At 33.3% G+C, this 18451-nt stretch overlaps 1 long non-coding RNA gene across 6 annotated transcripts in view; it reads right to left on the bottom strand.

The window, feature by feature from the left end:
• The window catches only part of LOC123793671 (uncharacterized), a 628690-nt gene that overhangs the window by 88779 nt on the left and 521460 nt on the right, over positions 1 to 18451 (bottom strand). For 5 of the 6 annotated variants that reach the window (XR_015723077.1, XR_015723075.1, XR_015723079.1 and 2 more), the window contains one exon: positions 1219 to 1288. The exons of the other annotated variant lie outside the window; for it this stretch is intronic. This is a non-coding gene — a long non-coding RNA (uncharacterized LOC123793671). The remainder of the gene's footprint in view (positions 1 to 1218; positions 1289 to 18451) is intronic. 6 annotated transcript variants of the gene reach the window in all.

Genomic DNA, 18451 nt, shown 5'->3' with positions numbered 1-18451 from the left:
TGAACTTTTGCTAATTTACAGTTTCCTCGTGTTGATTGCACAAGTGCCTGGCTCATCTCTGCAGCACTGTTAAATTAGAGGGAAAAAAACACAATAACCGTGTTACTTTTAGCTTAGTATCTCAGTATTGTTGTGGCATGGCCAGAATTTGTTACCTTTTTTGTCACCACATTTTTTGCTGTTTTAACTGATTTCACATAAAAATGATATACAATGGAATTAGAAATGGAAGTATTTCAAACTTCCTGTTTAATCTGAATTGGTTTTCTTACGCATTATGATTAAATAATGCATTTCTTTATCATTGATATGAGATTTTCAAATGTGGAATAATTTTATTATGGGTTATATGTTCAAATAGGGTATATATAGTTAATATTGACAATATTTTAAAAATAAAGTAGCATCTCAATGTACATCATAAATCTCATGATTTCTTATAAAACTTTTTAGCATATGAATCTATATAAAACATGCAGCCCTCTAAAGTTGGATAGATTAATATTTGTATGAAGACTATTATCATAGATTAGTAAATGTTTATTACTTTTGGTTCAAGATCCTTTGACATGTCCCACCTTGATACGCTAGGTGATATTAATCAATAAAGTCCAGAAACACAACAGATTTTACTTTTTCCCAGCCCTTTTCTTCTGTCGGTATCCATATTTTTAAAACACTGTTTTTATCCATAAACTCTAACAAAATATTGTACCCTTTAAAATTAGATTCTTGGCAGTAAACTTAACTATACATTAAATTCACCTTAATACCCAATCTGTTTCTTTTCCATAATACCAAGCATCTGACTTTCACTCAGGGGGACAACTCATGCTGTTCATTCTAGAAATATCTTTCCTCCTTTGTTAGCCAGGCTAGGTGTTACTTATCCTTAAAGGCCTAGTTCAAATGTTAACATGATGCAGCTTGCTTCAAAACCTTCAGGGGTAAGTAATTGCTTCATCATCTGTATTTCCAAAGGATGTTATGTTTATCTCCAAGAGCATTTTTGTTCCATTTTAGGAATTTAACACTTAAATAGTTTGTAATTATGTTACAGTGCAATGAATTTTGTAACTTAGCATCTTTCAACATTCCCAACCATTATCTCAGAGAAAACTATAGCATAACAAAATTTAAACCAAATGGATTGATTTTCTATTGAAGTACGACAAATCACCATAAATTTAGTGGCTTAAAACAATACCTGTTTATTACCTCACAATATCTGTATGTCTGGCTTTCTGTCAGGGTCTCCCCAGGCTGAAGTCACAAGGCGCTTCGTGACCTGAAAATGAGTGTTTTCAAGGTGAGCAGGACTGCATCTCTCTGACTTCTGTCTCTAACCTCTAAACTCCCTGTTAGGAGCTCATATGATTAGGTCAGGCCCAACCAGGATATTACTGCTGATGAACTCAATCGATTAGAAACCTTAATTACATCTGCAAAACCCCCCTTGCCATATAACCTAACATAACCATGGAAGTGATATCCCAGCATAACCGCAAGAGAGAGTAGTGGAGTGGTCTGCCCCAGCAGAGAATTTTCACAGTGACATTGTTTAGAATTGCTGTTCAATGGTGATAATATAAAGAATGACTTTTAGATCATTTCAGCATGTTTTAAAATTCACAGATAATGTACTCCATTTTACCTGCATTCTGGATACACTGCTCTGACCGTTTTCCCCATGGTGCACTACTGTTTTGGTATCAAAAATTTACTTAATGAGATATTTGATATAGCTCGGGATTTTTTTTTTTCTGGAAGAATATGAAAAATGCCAACTGGTTTATTTTATTTTAGCTGGATATGAAAAAATATAGAGAAAGTACAGCTACAGAAAAGACTGTTAAATTTCTTATCAGAATTTAAAGGAAATATAAAAAACAAGGACTTGCTTGTTTAAAATATAGAATTGTTTCTCACACCTAGTCTTTCCAGACGGCATAACTTTCTCAAAGTAAGAAATGGCATCTGGACAAAGATCAAATCAGGGCTCTTTTTGTAAAATGTGGCCTCAGGATAAATTTCAGATTGAGAGAGCATCTGTAAAACCCTTTGTTAAGGCTTCAGAAAGATTTAAAGCAGTTCCTTGTAGACCTTCTCCACTAGGAAAAAAAAATGACTTCTAAGAATAATAAGGGCATGCCTTCTATACTCTCTTAGCTAGATAAAATGTTTTCTAAAAATCTTAAGGGTATGCTACTTAGATTTTCTTGCCTCGAAAAAAAGTCTGCTATGAATCTAAGGGACTTGCCTTTTAGATACTCTTCACTAGACAAGGATTCTTTAAAGTTGTGAGCTAGAGAAGGGATCCTCTCAGAAAAAAAAAAATGTGGGTGTGGGCCCACAATACACAATAGAACAGACTTACAACTTGATACATAAAAATGAACAAATTTTTAAAATAATTGTACCAACTTGTACTGAAAGAGACAGCTACAATGAAAAGGTGTTTCAGGCATCAAATTTCTATGAGCAAGAAGCAGGCTGTAAAATTTACTCAGCTGAGAGCTTGGCCATTTCTTATGGAAAAGAAGGAATGGCTCAGTTTGGAGCTGGGAGAATAGAGCCAAAACCAGAAGTCAACAGTCCTAGGGGGCAGAACTGGGCCTTAATGAGCATGTTTCCTGCAACCAAAGCAGGATGAATTATCACCTGAGCCCACCTGGACTTCACATTGCTGTAGAACAATGATTTTTATGTGCCTTCTATTTCCTGTTTTAGATGGATAGGTCTATAGTATTAATCATGTCCCCCAGACTATGCTGAATGTGTGGGAGGCAGGTAAATTGTCTCTGATGTTCAGATCTTCAGATTAAGAAGCATCTTATTTGAGGAGTCTCATTCACACCTGGACCTGATTTAGATAATGAAATGCTAGTTTTTAAACCTGACTGTGATAATATAATGAGATAAAACTTTGGGAGTCTTGGGAGGGGCTGAGTATGTTTTGCACTTGGGAGGGAAAGGAGCCATTAGAATCCAGAGAGAAGACTGTGGACGTTAGTCTGCAAAGACCACCCTCCTCTGTCCCCCGGCAGTGAACTACACCTCCCAGTATTCACTCCCCAAAGTGCTGGACCCCACCTACACTGAATCTCAGCTGATGCTGTACATTCAATAGATTGCAGAAGAATTATACTCCATGACTTTCCAAAAAGCCTTACAAATTCTACCTAGATCTCTTAGAATGTTTACCATTGGGGATGCTCCGGACACCATGCTGTATGAAGTGCAAGCCACATAGAAAGGCCAAGCACGGATTTCCTGCAAACACTCCCAGCTGAGTTTCCAGGCCACAGCAAACATCATCTGCCAGCCATGTGAAGGAACAATCAGTCAAGTTCAATGGTTGTAGTTGCAGTCAAGAACGGCCTCACCACCACATGAAAGACTCAAAGCAAGAACCATCTATTTGGAATGAGTCAACCCACAGAATCTTTAGAGGTAATAGCAGTTTTTGTTTAAACCAGAGAACAAAACTTTTTTTTTTTCTTTTTCTGTAAAGGGCCATCCATATTTTAGTCTTTGCAAACTACATACGGTCTCTGTCACATATTCTTCTTCTTTTTTTTTTAAACAATTATTTTAAAAATGTAAAGATAATTCTTAACTCATAGGTCATACAAAAACAGGCCATGGATCAGATCTGGCCCATCAGCGAATAATTTGTGAACCCTTCTTTGATCTCCTAACATAGAGTGTTTTGTTACATAGCAACAAATACATGAATATGAAATGCTGTGCACAAGAATTAGCACATGTGTTTTACCATAGAGTTAGCTTCAGGGAAGGAGATGTGTCTTAAATATCTATATAACTCCATGTTTATAGCAGAGTGAGTATACCATAAATATATGTTACTATAATTCTCTTTATTAAACATGACTCAGTTATATTTCAAAATCCCCTTAAAATATTTTCTGAAATAATATGTATTCATAAAAAAATAAATCCTAATGTAATGCATATGAAATGTTTTGAAAATAAATTGATAAAAACATCCTGCAACTGGTAATTATTACCTTCATGTTGATTTAGAATGCACCCTAGAGTCTAAAAAGCAGACTACTGTTCATCCTGGCATATGGATGAACCTCAGAAATACTATACTAAAGAATTCAAATGCTTAGGATTATGTATTTTATGGTTCCAGCTTTATGAAATTTCCAGAAAAGGAAAATCTAGTGATAGAAAGCAGATAAGGGGTTACCAAGGTGGGGGATGGGAGCAGAATTAACTGAAAATTGGCATGAGGAAATTTTGGGGTGCACAGAATGTTCTCAAAATAGAATGTATTGATGGTTGTGTAACGCTATAAGGTTACTAAAAATCATACCATGAAAATGCATGAATTTTATGCTTTGTAAATTAAGTTATGCCTCAATAAATGTGTAAAGGTATAACAAACATCCATATTTTCATTGCAGCAATATGGAAGAAAGGCCAACTCCTTTGTGTCAATTTGAGAGGAAAAAAGCTTTAAAAACATATTTTTAATACCAAGATATGTTCTGTGAAACTGTCAAAAATAGATTTAATGTTCTTTACTGCACCATTTTGCAGTTCACAAATTATTTCCTTTGAATCAATACACTCTGCACATTAACAAATATCACCACCATATCATCATTACTAGAGAAAAGGCATACTTCAGTGTAAAGACTTTTTATTTCTAGTTACCTCTCCCTGAATAATATTAAGATTTCAGAGAAGTAACAGAAACTTTTGATTACCCAAAAAACAAATAATCAAGTCAAAAAATGAGCCTTAGAAATTCCAGTGGGAAATATAATTCCCAGTTATTTCTCACCAGTCATTATTCCCAGCCATTCTTTAAAATAATAGTAGGGATTACATTACTAATGGAAGCTTAAAAAAATTGCTATCTTCATCCCTGAAGACAGAGTAACGGGGCCTGAAAGCTGCAAATCACTTTTTTTTGTATTATAAACTCTGAATATACAGAAAATACAAGAACAAATGAATAAAACAAATGATAAAGTAAAATCAATAATTTCATTAATTCTTTAGTGATCCCTTCACATCAAAAATACATGCACAAGTAATAGCTTAGGTTATAATGTGATTTGCAATTAAACTTTTTTGTATCATGGGGCCCTATACCATTACAGAAGGTATAGAACCAATCGACATACATATATATACACACAATGTTCTACCAATTTGCAAGGCTTCAAGTAGACCCCAAGTGCAATCGACCATGTCCAGAATAAGAGCCATTGATAAAATGTGAACTGATGCTTGATTATTTTAAAAAGGTCAACCCTGTGCATCAGGAGTGGCACATAATACTAAGCAAGACGTGAATATTAAAAGCAGAGATTTTGCTTCTCTTTTAAACACATTTGGGCAGGAAAAAAATATCCTTTAATTTATTAAACGTGCTTAACCTCAGTAAGAACTTACACAGAATTATGGTGTCAGTGCTTGACAGAGTCTCTGTTATAATCTAAGTGTTTTCACTTGAGTTGTTCAGATTTTTTTTAATTAATAATCCTTCACCCCTGATACCATGATCTTGTTGAGAGCTGGATGTACATCCTAGATACTAGAAAGCAAAAAGACTTGGCATTAATTAAATACGAACAAACCCTAAGGACTGAACAGACTGTGAATTACAGATCATAGAAAATTCAAATGGAGAATGATGACACAGGAAGGATTAAAGAAAAGTGAAAGTTAACAGCAGGATTAAAATGGATTTGGAGGATGTTTGCTTTCAGCCAAGTTGGAGGGACAGAAATTAAATTTATACTCCTACCTTAGACAACTAGAAAACTGGACAAAATATATAAAACAGTGATTTTCAAACATTAGACAATAAGCAGTTAAGGACTACTCCCTGTGAGAAGGAAAATCAATAAAAAAGAGCCCTAAAATTATACCAGTTTATTGCCCAAAGATTCAACAAAGGGAAGAGGAACCCACATAAAGCCTGGTGGTCTCATTGAGCTGAGGGGATAAAGATCAGATTTTGAGAGGTTGAACTACTTAGAAAATATAGTGCAGAGCACCAAAGAATAGGGAACCATGCATAAGGAGCTCTGGAGATCTTCAGAGACTTCCTTTAAGTCTCTGGCTTAGTACAGATCTGCACAACTGAAAGTAGAAACTACATCAATCTGGGAACCACCACTGAAATGTGGAGGCATACAAATTCCTAAAGCCCACACAAAGCTTGGGGTAGTTTGCATTCTTAGCCAGAATGCTGTCGTTTCATAAGACATGAAACACTGAATTAAGTTCACAGAAGGCTATTTCATTGTAATGGGGTTTAATTAAACCAAGTGCCAATGGAAAATTCTTCAAAGCAAACCACCACAGATCCAAGTAACTTAAGTGTATACCAGAAGAGTAGCCAACATTACTTAAAGAAACATAACAAAATTCCTAGCGCTCAACATAATAACCACAATGCCTTGGATCTGATCAGATATTTTGAAACTTGCAAGGAAGGAGAAAATATGATCTGTAACCAGGAGATAAGTCAAACAATAGAAAGAGAGGCACAAACGACTGAGGTAATGGTATTAGCAGACAAGGGTACTAAACAACTACTAAATATTTTTCACGTGTTTAAAAATGTAATATAGAAATGATCATGATAAGGAAAAAAACTAAAACCTTTTTTTAAAAGACCCAAATGTAAACTGTAGAGATAAATTCAATACCTAATAGAAAGTACACTGGATAGATTTAACAGGAGATTAAAACTGCAAAAGAAAAAAAAAATCTGTAAGCTAGAAGAAATAGAAATAGAAACTATATAAAATGAAGCACGGAAAGAAAAAAAGACTGAAAAAAGAAAAAAAAAACACAGGCTGAGTGGATAATTACAAACAGTTAATATATGTATACAACTGAGTCCTGGGGGAATGGGAGGCAAAAAAACCACATTGAAATAAAGGCCTGAAACTTCCAAATTTATGAAAACCCTAAGCCCACACATTCTAAAAGAATAAACGTGCAATAAAACACATGAAAGCCAACGATAATCAAATTGCTAAAATCAAAAGATAAAGAAAGAAAAAGTTTCAAAGCAGACAGGGAAAAAATACTACATAAAACAGGACAAAAGTAAGAATCACCGATTTCTCACTAGAAGCAATACAAACTAAAAGACAATGGATGATATATTTAATGTGTTAAATTTTTTAAATAAACCTTTATCTAGAATTTTATATTCAGAGAAAAAATCTTTCAAAAATGAATATGAAACAAAAAAACTAGTTAAAAAACTAAAAAGCTGGAAATATCTGTTTCCAGAAAACCTGCACTGAAATAAATGTTATATAAATAATAAATAATAAGTGTTAAAAGAACTTTTTAAGGTAGAAGAAAATATTAGATGAAACCCTGCATTTACCCAAGGCAATGGAGAGCACAGGATATTGTAAATATGTTAGTAATGTAAATGTTTTCTCATTTTAAAATTATTTAAAAGATAATGTACAACTTGAAGGAAAAATAATAACAGTGAACTGTGTAGCTTGTAATTTACATAAAAGAAAAATGTATAGGGATGCAGAGATGGCTGAGACAGTTAAGTGTCTGCCTTCGGCTCAGGTCATGATCTCAGAGTCCTCGGACCGAGCCCCGCATAGGGCTCTCCACTCAGTGATGAGTCTGTTTCTCCCTCTCCCTCTGTGATATCTCTCACTTTCACTCCCTCTCGAATAAATAAATAAAATCTTTTAAAAAAAGGAAGAAAAATTTATAGTAGCAAAAGTATAAGTATGAGGAGGAAAACAGGATACTGTTGTAACTTTCTTACAATATACAAAGACATATTACATTATCGCAAAGTACAATATTATAAGTTAAAAATTGATACCCAATCACATCAATAATTATGTTAAATGTAAATGATCTAAACACTCCAAAAAATGCCAGTGATTGTCAGATGATAAAAAGCAAAACCCAACTAAATGCAGCATACAAATAACTCATGTTAATTATGAAGTCAAAGAAAGAAAAAAAATAAAATAATGGAAATGTACTATATTACATGTATTACATTAGATGTACTATATTACAACTAAATAAAATAAAGCTGGAGTGACTATTTTACTGTCAGATAAAACATATTTGGGAGAAAGGAATATTACTAGGGATAATGAGGGAAATTAGTTAATAATCACAAAATCAATGCATCAAGAAGACAGGGAGAATATTAAATGTGTATGCAGCCAATATAAGAACTTCAAAATAGATAAAGCAAAAGTGGATAGACCTCAATGGAGAAAAATTTAGAATTACAGTTAAAGATTTCAACACTATAATTGACAGCATTAGATCAGTAAGGATGTGGAATAACTAAATAGCACTATTAATCAACTTATTCTGACAAAGAAAACATCAATTAAACACATTTACCAAGCAGAGCACAATAAACTTTCTTTTCAAGTGCACATGAATATTCACTAAGATCAACCACATTTTGAGTCATAGGCTATATAAGAGGATTAAAGTCAAATAAATTATTAAAATACACAAAAAATAAGTATAAAAGTGCATTTTTTGGAATATAGCTAAAACAATCTTTAGAGTGAAATTTGTAACATTCAATGCTCATATTTTAAAAAGTTCACTAATCAACGATCTAAGTGTCTACTTTAAGAAACTAATAATTGAAAAGCAAATTAAACCCAAGAAGAAAGGAGAAAATAATAAACCTAGAAATCAATGAATTGGAAAGGTGGGACATCAAAGAACAAGGGAATATTATATACAACCTAATGCCAATAATTCAACAACTTAAGTAAAATGGAAAAATAGCCTCAAATATGAAAATTATCAAAGAAAGTGAATCCATGATCCTCTTCCTTATAAACTACAAAGTTAACAGAGATGTGGAATGTTGTCTTCAGAAATCCCTGTACCTGAAGCTGTACATTCTGGTTTTAAGTCAAAGCTGTTTATGTCAAAGTGACAACAGAGGCTCCTTACGAGAGTTCAGTGTTTCTTTCATATTGATGCAATTTCAAACAGCAAAATTTCTAACAGCCTAAGGTTTTGGAGAACTACATTTCTCAGTGACTAAAAAAGCAATAGTCATTCAAAGAAGGAAGTAGTTATTACACTTAACAGCTGTAACATGTTCTTGGGAGAAATACTGTTTCCTATTAATTTTGCAACAGGCCTTTTCTATGTGTATTACACCAGTCTTATCAATAGTAAAGAAGAATTTTCCTTTCTCAGTTCCCCCTTTTGGCCAACAGCATACAAATTCAGCTCTTCAGTAATGGCATAGACAAAATGATTAAAATTCTGCATTCATGAAAAAACTTTAAAGCCATAGTCAAGGATTTTTCTAATGCATGGCCTGCATTCCTGTTACCTAATCAAGACTAATGGAACAGAAACCAGATCCCAAGCCTAAAGGAACCTTTAAACATCTTCAAATGTATTTAATTACCCCCACTAATAGAATAGAAATATATTTGATGATTATATGTCTATTTTCAGATTTGATCAAAGCTTGGTGCAGGCATGTGCATTTCATAAAATTCACTTTGTGTTTTATACCTGAGATATCCCTCATTGTCTATCTAGTGATGGAGAAACTTATTTCCCTAAAATTTTTACTAGATTTATAAAATGCTACTCATTACTTGGAATATTGTCCATATTTTTCTGACTTCAGGTAAGATAAGAAGGACAAATAAAACTTTCAAACTCAACTTAGCTGCGCTTATATATAAAAGGTCCTGGAACTTTGTTAATGTTCCCACTGTTCAAACTGTGTTCTTACTCCCAGGGAAGTATTTTTACTCTATATTCACCAAAACTGAGCAGTGCCACTTTTTTTTTTTTAAATCTCTGCCAATAGGTCAAAAATGTATTTACTTTCCATTTTTCTTACCAGTGAGATAGAATTTTCAGTTATTTACTGAACATTTGCATTTCATCTTTTGTGAATAGTCTATTTTTGACCTTTGTGAATTTTGCTATTGGTGAACTGACTTCTGGAAACTAACATAGATATTACATCTCTCTTCAAAGGTATTTCAACAAATTCAACTATTTCTGCCAACATATAATAAAATCTCACACTGCAAAAGAAATTGTTCCAAATGGATATAACAATAACATTTCAGATATCAAATTCAATTGTAAGCATTGGGATGTTTCTGTCCAATTATTCCCAACCAGAGGTACCATAAAAATCATTAATAAATAATTATAAAATATATTGTTGGATTTCATTTTGCCTCTCAAATATGTTGAAACACAACAGTTATTCCTAGAAGCATAGAAAGGAAAAGTATCCTCACCTATGCCTTTCTTCTAACTAATCATTCACAGCACTGAGTGCAACTAATATGAATTCCCTAAATTGTTATTTTTCACTTCACCTCAAAATCTGGATCTGCCCTTTATTCTTTTCCTTCCAGGCTTAGGAGAAGTGGATGTCCTGTCTCAGACCACTCCCCCACCCCAACAGATCCTCTATCTAGACATGTATTCCTCCTTATCTTTTAGATTTGCTTATAAATTCTTCCCCCTTGGTGTTCAATACTCCCTTTTCACTTGGTCCTTGGGTCTTACCTCCTAATAGTCTCACATTCCATTACCCCCAAAATACTGATCCCCCCCTGCCACATACACACAGATACCTATCCAATCCCCTTCATTTTCCTCAACGCAAAACTTACTGAAATGGAACACTGCATTTATATCTACAGCTTCTATTTTTCTTTTCTCTTCTACCCATGAGGTTGAGTCCTGATCTTACCTATCTAAAAGTGTTATCTCATCTCTATACCAGGAAATATCTCCCATGCTACCCACCCTTCATATTTTTCTTCTCTTCTCCAAAACACGGCTATCTTTCTTCAAAGCTGGTTACTATTTTAAAGACCCTTGTCCTGGCTCCTTCTGTTCTGCTCATCCTTAGCCTGAATCTTACTGATCAGATCTCTCTACTCTTTTACCACTTTATTCCTTATAAAATCACCAAGTTCCATTACTTAGATGGAAGCCCTATATGAAGACTTCCCTCATTTTATATTTTTAGCACAATCTTCTCCCTGAGTTTTTAGCTTCTGGTTACATAGAAACGTGCCCAGTCCATGACTGTCAGAGCTATATTCCTTCTGCATATAGAATGGAACTCAGAGTCTCTGCCAAGTATTCAAAATTATTTTCTGTAGAGGTATCTACATGCTTCATTAATACTATCTCTCACTCCTTCTCTGTCCAGTTATTCCCATAATATACCTAGGGATCTTCTAACTTTTTTCGGCTTTGCTCAAGGTCCTCAAAAGTTTTCTATAACACGACCTCTCTGAAAGACAAGATCATGATGAACCCTTTATTGCTCTAAATTCCCGGAAGTGTTCTTTTGCGTAGTATAAACATAATCAATTTTTACGTAAGTTGAATCTTAATACTGAAAATGTTGCTAAATTATCTTTCATGTCATTTGGATGATCTTGAAAGTTATAATTAAATAATCATCTGGAGCAATGAAAGAAGTCTAAAACTGAATAATTATTATTAGAAAATCTATAATATCAGCGTGATTCTAGAAATAAGAAAATAAAGATTTCAACAAATGCAAATGTCTACCAGTTCGCTAGAAAAAGGATTTACATATCTTCAGAGTCAAACAAGCAAACGACCAAAGCACAGGAGCAATTTATGAATCTACAGGTAAAGAAAAAATTATGTAATTAATCTGCAACTTGAATGCAAATATGTAACCACCCCCAAATGGCAGTTACAGAGCAACTTTGATAAGAATTCAGTCTTCCTTAAATCCCTGTATTATCTCCAGAAAATTGAGAGGCTACTCCAAATTATATGGGAGGTACTCCCCAAATTGATTGAAAGAACATACATTTCTATAGTAGTTAAGCATCCAAAGGAAGATTTATAATTAAGCATAAAAATATTTATAAAATCAAAGCAATGATGTTCACACTTTCAGTTAATATGAATATTTATTTTTTTATATTTATAATATTTAAGAGAATATTGATTAGAGTAATGCTTCAACACATCCCATTTAAAATATATAAATTATTGCTGATTTTAAGTTGAAATTAAACAATCTTAACTATTAGACTATTAAATGAATTTTACCATATTTATACTTTCATATATTAAACTTTTAAGATTTAGTGCTTTGAGAGATTATCAATCAGAAAATGGAAATATTTAAGAGTAATTCCATATGCTATATTTACACATGATAAGTTATTTAAAGTTCTAAAGAACTTAACATTAAGTTTTTGAATGGAACCAAATATTATTCAGCTACCTTTGGCAATGATTACTAGAATATGTTGCATTTTAGAAGGAGAATAAACATCTTGTCCAAGCTTAAAGCTTAAGAATTAATTTTGTTTAGAACTTCAAAATTTAAGATTTGTTAAACTGAAATTAATTTCTACCTAGTAATTTTTACATGCAAAACCAATTTCAAAGACACATACACACAACCTCAAATTAATATTTCATTAATGATATGGAAACACAGCTACTAAATATGAAAAGATTTACTTGAGGTCACTGAAGTGTCAGAGTCATAAGTAGAACTTAGACCTCAGGAAGTTGACGTTAGTATACAGTAAAGTGACTATTTTCCAAAAAGTCTAAGTAACATGCAGAGCAATTTTAATGAGCTACACCATTAATCAGAATAACGTCTCTAAGAGAGGTTACAGAATGAGGAATTGAAATTATATATGATTTCACAAACCTAAATTTCTAGACAAACACCTCCTAAGCTTCCATGTATTATATCTTTTCTTGGCTTGTTTCAAATAGAGTAACCTATTCTTGAGGAAAAGCAATTGTATGAAGGATTTTTTTTTCATTCATATTGTTAAAAGACATCAAAGAATTTCCTGAATCTGCAGTTCCTGTTTTGAAGATTCCTCAGTCTCTGTTTCTTGATAAAATTTAAAAGGAAAGTCAAGAGGTAGACTATAGGAATTGAAAAACTCATTGATATTAATAGAACAGAGAGCTAAAATCATTTTCACCTATATCAATGCACATGGGCAAAGTATTTCCTCTGAATGAATTACAAAAGGATGTTCTGGCTAGAGTACTAGATATATTTATGGGTTTTTGTCTTTGTATCAAGTATACAAACCTCAAGTCCTTTAGGAATGAGGTCGTATCAATGAATATGTAAAATAAATGAATTTGACCAAGTATATATAATAGGCCTGAGCACTCTAAGCAGACTTAAAAAGCTCTTAAACATACGCCTCAAAAAATATTTGTTTACATTTTTCTCTAACATCATGTCATGTGAGTCTCAACATCTGATTACAGAATGGTTGCAATTATTACTCCGGCTAGCATTGTCAAAACATTTGTCATGTCGTTTCATAGAACAGTGTAAACCAGAGACACTGACGACTTTAATAAATCCTATTTTATGTCATTTTGATTGATCTGACCAAACACTAATGGGAATGGTTCCTGACATTTTTCTGTTGCTGATTGTTAAAACAGAGCGGTCCCAGCACTACCCAGAGGCAACTCAACATTGAAAAACTGAGGCACACGAACTACGAAGGCAGAGCATAGCCTAATTCTAAATAGAAATGGTAGGTTATTCCAAACCATCATATATATTCTACTGCATGTATAAATAACCAGCTGTCTCTGTGATTCTGAGCAAGAATCACATTTTCCGTTTCTTTTTAAAAATTTATTTTGTTTTCAGTATAGAAACCATCCAAATCTGACAATTTATGCATTAGGTAGTTGTACTCACTCAATTTTTATTCAATTTATGTCTAGTGGCTTAGAAATTAAACAATTGTAAGGTGTGAAGTTATTTATTTGAAACTGTATTTCTAGAGTATCTGTATTTTAACAGATGCTCTTTTTTTTAAAATGTCATTTTTACAAAGGATATACTATAATTTCTGTATATTTTATTAATAGTGGATTTCTTTAAATTTGTTCTGTGTAATCATTTTTTAAACTGATTTAATATTGCTCAGATATTGACAAAATGACCAGATATTGAGTGTAAGTATATTGTTGGCTTATTCAAATATGAGAAACATGAACTAAATAAATTAAAACCTGACTCTGATCAATTCTCCTCAATGAAAGCACATGACTAGAACTAAAACACAAAATGTGTACAATATTAAGCCTCAAATAATTCTCCCCCAAATCTCTCTACCAACTTTTTAATTAGGTAGAAGGACATGGACATATTCATGTATACATTCTTCGTGTCCTTAGATATCCCACATCATCATGTATAATAATAGATCCTCATACAGAGGTTTTAAACTTCAAACAAATCATCATTAACTGCCCCACCCCCGCACCCCCACCTATAATTTAAAAACTGATATGCTCACTTCTTTTCCTGAAAGTTCAAAAACACAACTTCAGAATGTTTATAATACATTCTATCTTCTGTTTTCTCAATTCTGAATGTTATTACTGAAATGTACCCCATTTTCTGTGTTTTGTTCAAGGGTAACTCAATACTACTGTAAATTAGAACTATTAAAAACATTATAATAAAGAGTTCCATTTTAAAAGGGAAAAAAAATTTTCAGAACCAGAGACACCACTTGAATAAATTATTTAATATATACTGAAGCAGCATAGAGCTTCTTCACAAAAAATGGTCGGCATGACAGAAGCATTTCACCTGAAGGGAAGCAAAACTGTCTGCAAGTACTTGAAGAGTAATTTCAAGTGGCCTCTGCTGCTATTTCCTAGAGAGATAAAGCTCGGAGTTAAAAAAAAAAAAAAAAAAAACAGTTTAACCTATAACCTAGATTTTTAAAATGTTAGATGCAAAGATGAAAGATATATACCTGGTATAAAGGTGACTAAATGATGAAATTGTTTTTGAAAAAAAAAAAATCACAACATTTCTATCCTAGAGCTCTTAAAGGGAAAACCACCACGTGTTTTGGAAATTGAAGGTAAAACTCTCCTTATCTGCATAAAGATGAACTGGATGATACTTTGTATCAGAGTGGTTGGTCTTCTGCACCAAAAAATTGGGATACAGAAAAAATTAAAGGACGCAACAAAGCTTACAAAGAATGCTAATTAATGTGTGGGGATATATGGGAATGGTGTGAGACACAAAACATTTTTATTTCAATTTAAGTTGATACTGTCAAAGAGGAGAGACCTCAGATATTATACATGACCAAATGCAACGAACACAGATTTCACTTACACACATTCTTTACTAAATGTGTGACAATTTCTTTTACTTTAGTGATTTAGATGACCTCGAACTGGTTACTCCTTCAGAGTTAATTCACAGCAACTGCATAACCTCCTGAGAAAATGAATGAATATCTAGAAGGTTACATGTGTTTAAAAATATCTTGACAATAAAATGGCAAGTCCATTGTGAATTTAGCTTTTTATTTTAGCTGAAATTGTTCCTTATATAATTCCACTGATCGTCATGATAATTTGAAAGGCAGACATTTCCTTGTGAGTGTCCAACTGTAATATCTCATAGGACCTGCTTGGGGCTAATCTACTTATTGTGCATGGAATGCTTATGCTCAGTGAACTCCTCCAAGTGCTGTCGTTCACTTTGGGTGAAATCCATGAGGACTTTCTTCAACGAAATGAGAAATGGATTACTCTAGCATCTTTCAGGTGAGTGGATACCCTTCCACCTGTCTACTAGAATTCTGTTTGCTTGTCTATTTGGCAATTTAGATATGCATCTAAAATATATTTGGCATTGGCTAGGTGTCAGATTTAACCTGTGATTATATACTAAAAAGGACAGAAAATATCTGGTAAAATGATCAATTTATAACATTTGAAAAATTACACTATCTCCGAGATATCTATCGGGCTTCAGCACTCTTGACAGTAATCACAATTCAAACAACTTGCATCAAAAATCTTTTTAATTATCCAGAAAAAAGTTAAAACACTACAAATATCAATCTAAAGACGCCTCTTACACAGAGCTGCAAGAATTTTTAGGTCTCTCCCCTCCTCCTGCCATCATAAAGTTGCCAATTTAACAGTTGGTAACTTTTGAATGTAATGTTGAATCTCAATTTGTGTCTGCCCGCAATCAGGGTGTACCACAGGGTAGCCTGATAAAAAATCCTTTGGAGGCTCATATTCTTTCCTTTCTAACTCTTATTACATCGTTTGCTACTAATAGTCTTGGTTTCTTAGTCTATTTTTCTCTGAATTATGCCTGTATCTCATTAAGAAGCAGCTGGGAGCCTATGACTAACAAAATGGACTATTATACCAGCAGAACAAAGTCATGTCTCTCAAAAATGCTCATTTTAACTCTGGAATATGGCAAATAAATGCTACAGACATTCAGACCTTATGTAAAGTTTAATATAGACTGAAGAGGATATTTAAATCTGTTTTCTTTAATGGAGTGTATCACTGAAATCAAACTTAAAACCAACCATAAATTCTACTTACTGATTTTTTAGCTTCTCAACAAATATTTCCTTTCCAAGAAACACATAGACTTAACTCTAAGCCAAGAGCAACAACAAGCAAAAGCATACATGTAAAATGAAGAGGATTAGGAATAATATTAGAGGAAACAAAAATATATTCACTAGAGATGTTAAACAGGAGAGACTGATATTAAGTTATTGATGATAACAACACTCTAAGCTCTTCCCATTCTATGTGCAGTTAATTAGACCAAAGGACTATGACAGTCAAGCCATAAACACGGAGAAAAGCTAAAGCCCTCTTTTCTTTTTTTTAAATGAAATATCAAAAAGTTAGTCAAAGGATGGTGACAATAGAGAGAAAAGATCATCATTGTTTCAATCAAGAAGTTATGAGGAGGAAAAAAAAACAGCTCTGAAAAGAATATTAACTGCATATAAAATAAGTATATTTCTCATGTATGTGGGTTACATAGACTGCTACGATGGTTTCTTTTCTTCTTTTTAGTTGCTCTGTTTTATTCATGTGACCATGCCTTGACTTCACAATTAGCCTGTAAGTTTGTTGAGGGATGGCAGAGACAATTATAGATTTGAACTCACTTTCATTTATCCCAAGAGGTCGTAAAGGAGCTGCTTAAGTAGTATTTTTGAATGAAAAAAATATTCTGCATATTATGTAGTAAATCTTTTTAAAATTGACTGTTTTGTGTACAGGCCGAGTAATAACTTCCAGGTAAACCAGCTTCTACAATTCCCTGAACAAAAGGGATTAAATTAGGTTAACTTCTACTAGCATGTTCTGGTCTATGTTATTTTTTTTTTTCTTTTAGTTTCTATTGGAGTTCCAATTAGTTAACATGCAGTGTAATATTCATTTCAGGTGTAGAATTTACTGATTCAACACTTACATACAACACCCAGTGTTCATCGCAAGTGCCCTCCTTAATGTCCATCATCCATTTAACACCCGCGCCAACCCCCCCTCTGGTAACCATCAGTTTGTTCTCTATAGTTATAAAGAGTCTGTTACTTGGTTTCTGTCCTATACTTTTATAACTAGCTTTTTCGAAATATATTATTATCAAAAATCATATTTAAAAATTGTTTCCCATTATTTTCTACAAAAGCAGAGAGCTCTGAGCAAGCCCAGTATTTATAAAGGCTATAAATTTGCTCAGGAAAGAATGGCATGTCTTTTCCCATCACTGCCAGGACAACCCTTGTATACCTTTATAATCTCATGTTCTAAATAAAGCACAGAGATTCTCAAACAAGTGGCTGGGTTGCAAGAGCACCAGCATTTTTCATAAGAGGTGCTGTTTCTAGATCACCAACCTATTACCACAGATAGTAGCCTGCATGGCATAATTGAGTCTTCTAAATAATAAATTATTTTATACATTGCTTGCTTCATGGAAATTCAGTCTGCTGAATATTTATAATCTTCCTGACCTAAAAATATCATAATTTATACGCCAGATGATAACATTCACAAAGTTAGCCTCCTTCCTCTCACTCTCTTCCATTAGATTAAAAATATAAATTTAAGGCATCTCAACACTAATCCTTAGCAAGATTATTTCAAACAAATGTTTTTTAATTTTTTCTCTTTCTCTTGAAATGCAGTATTAGATATGAGAGGCACTGCTTTTCTGCCCTTTCCTGCCTAAATTCCTCTAAAATATCACATCATATTTTTCTGTATTTCCTATCATCAACACATATGTGTTCTATCAGAACTGATGTCTGTAGTTCTGTGCTTTAGGCAGTAGGCAGTATCATAACCCCAGCGACATATACAATAATGCGAAGTGTTAATCACAGGGCAGAACTCAGGGCATTGCAAATTTGGCATTTCCAAAAAGGTCCAGATGCACTGTGTAGACATTCTCTATTCACTCATTAGCATTCTATCATCATAGCTCGTGAATGAACAGCAGTGTAGTTTTCCAAAACTCACTTTATAAACATGGCAAATTTTCTCAGACACAGCAATTAAGTGAGACGAC

The sequence above is a fragment of the Ursus americanus genome, chromosome 35, assembly GCF_024610735.1.
Source record: "Ursus americanus isolate L20-20 chromosome 35, mUrsAme1.1.p, whole genome shotgun sequence".
Lineage (NCBI taxonomy): Eukaryota > Metazoa > Chordata > Mammalia > Carnivora > Ursidae > Ursus > Ursus americanus.
This window is presented reverse-complemented; position numbering and strand designations above follow the sequence as displayed.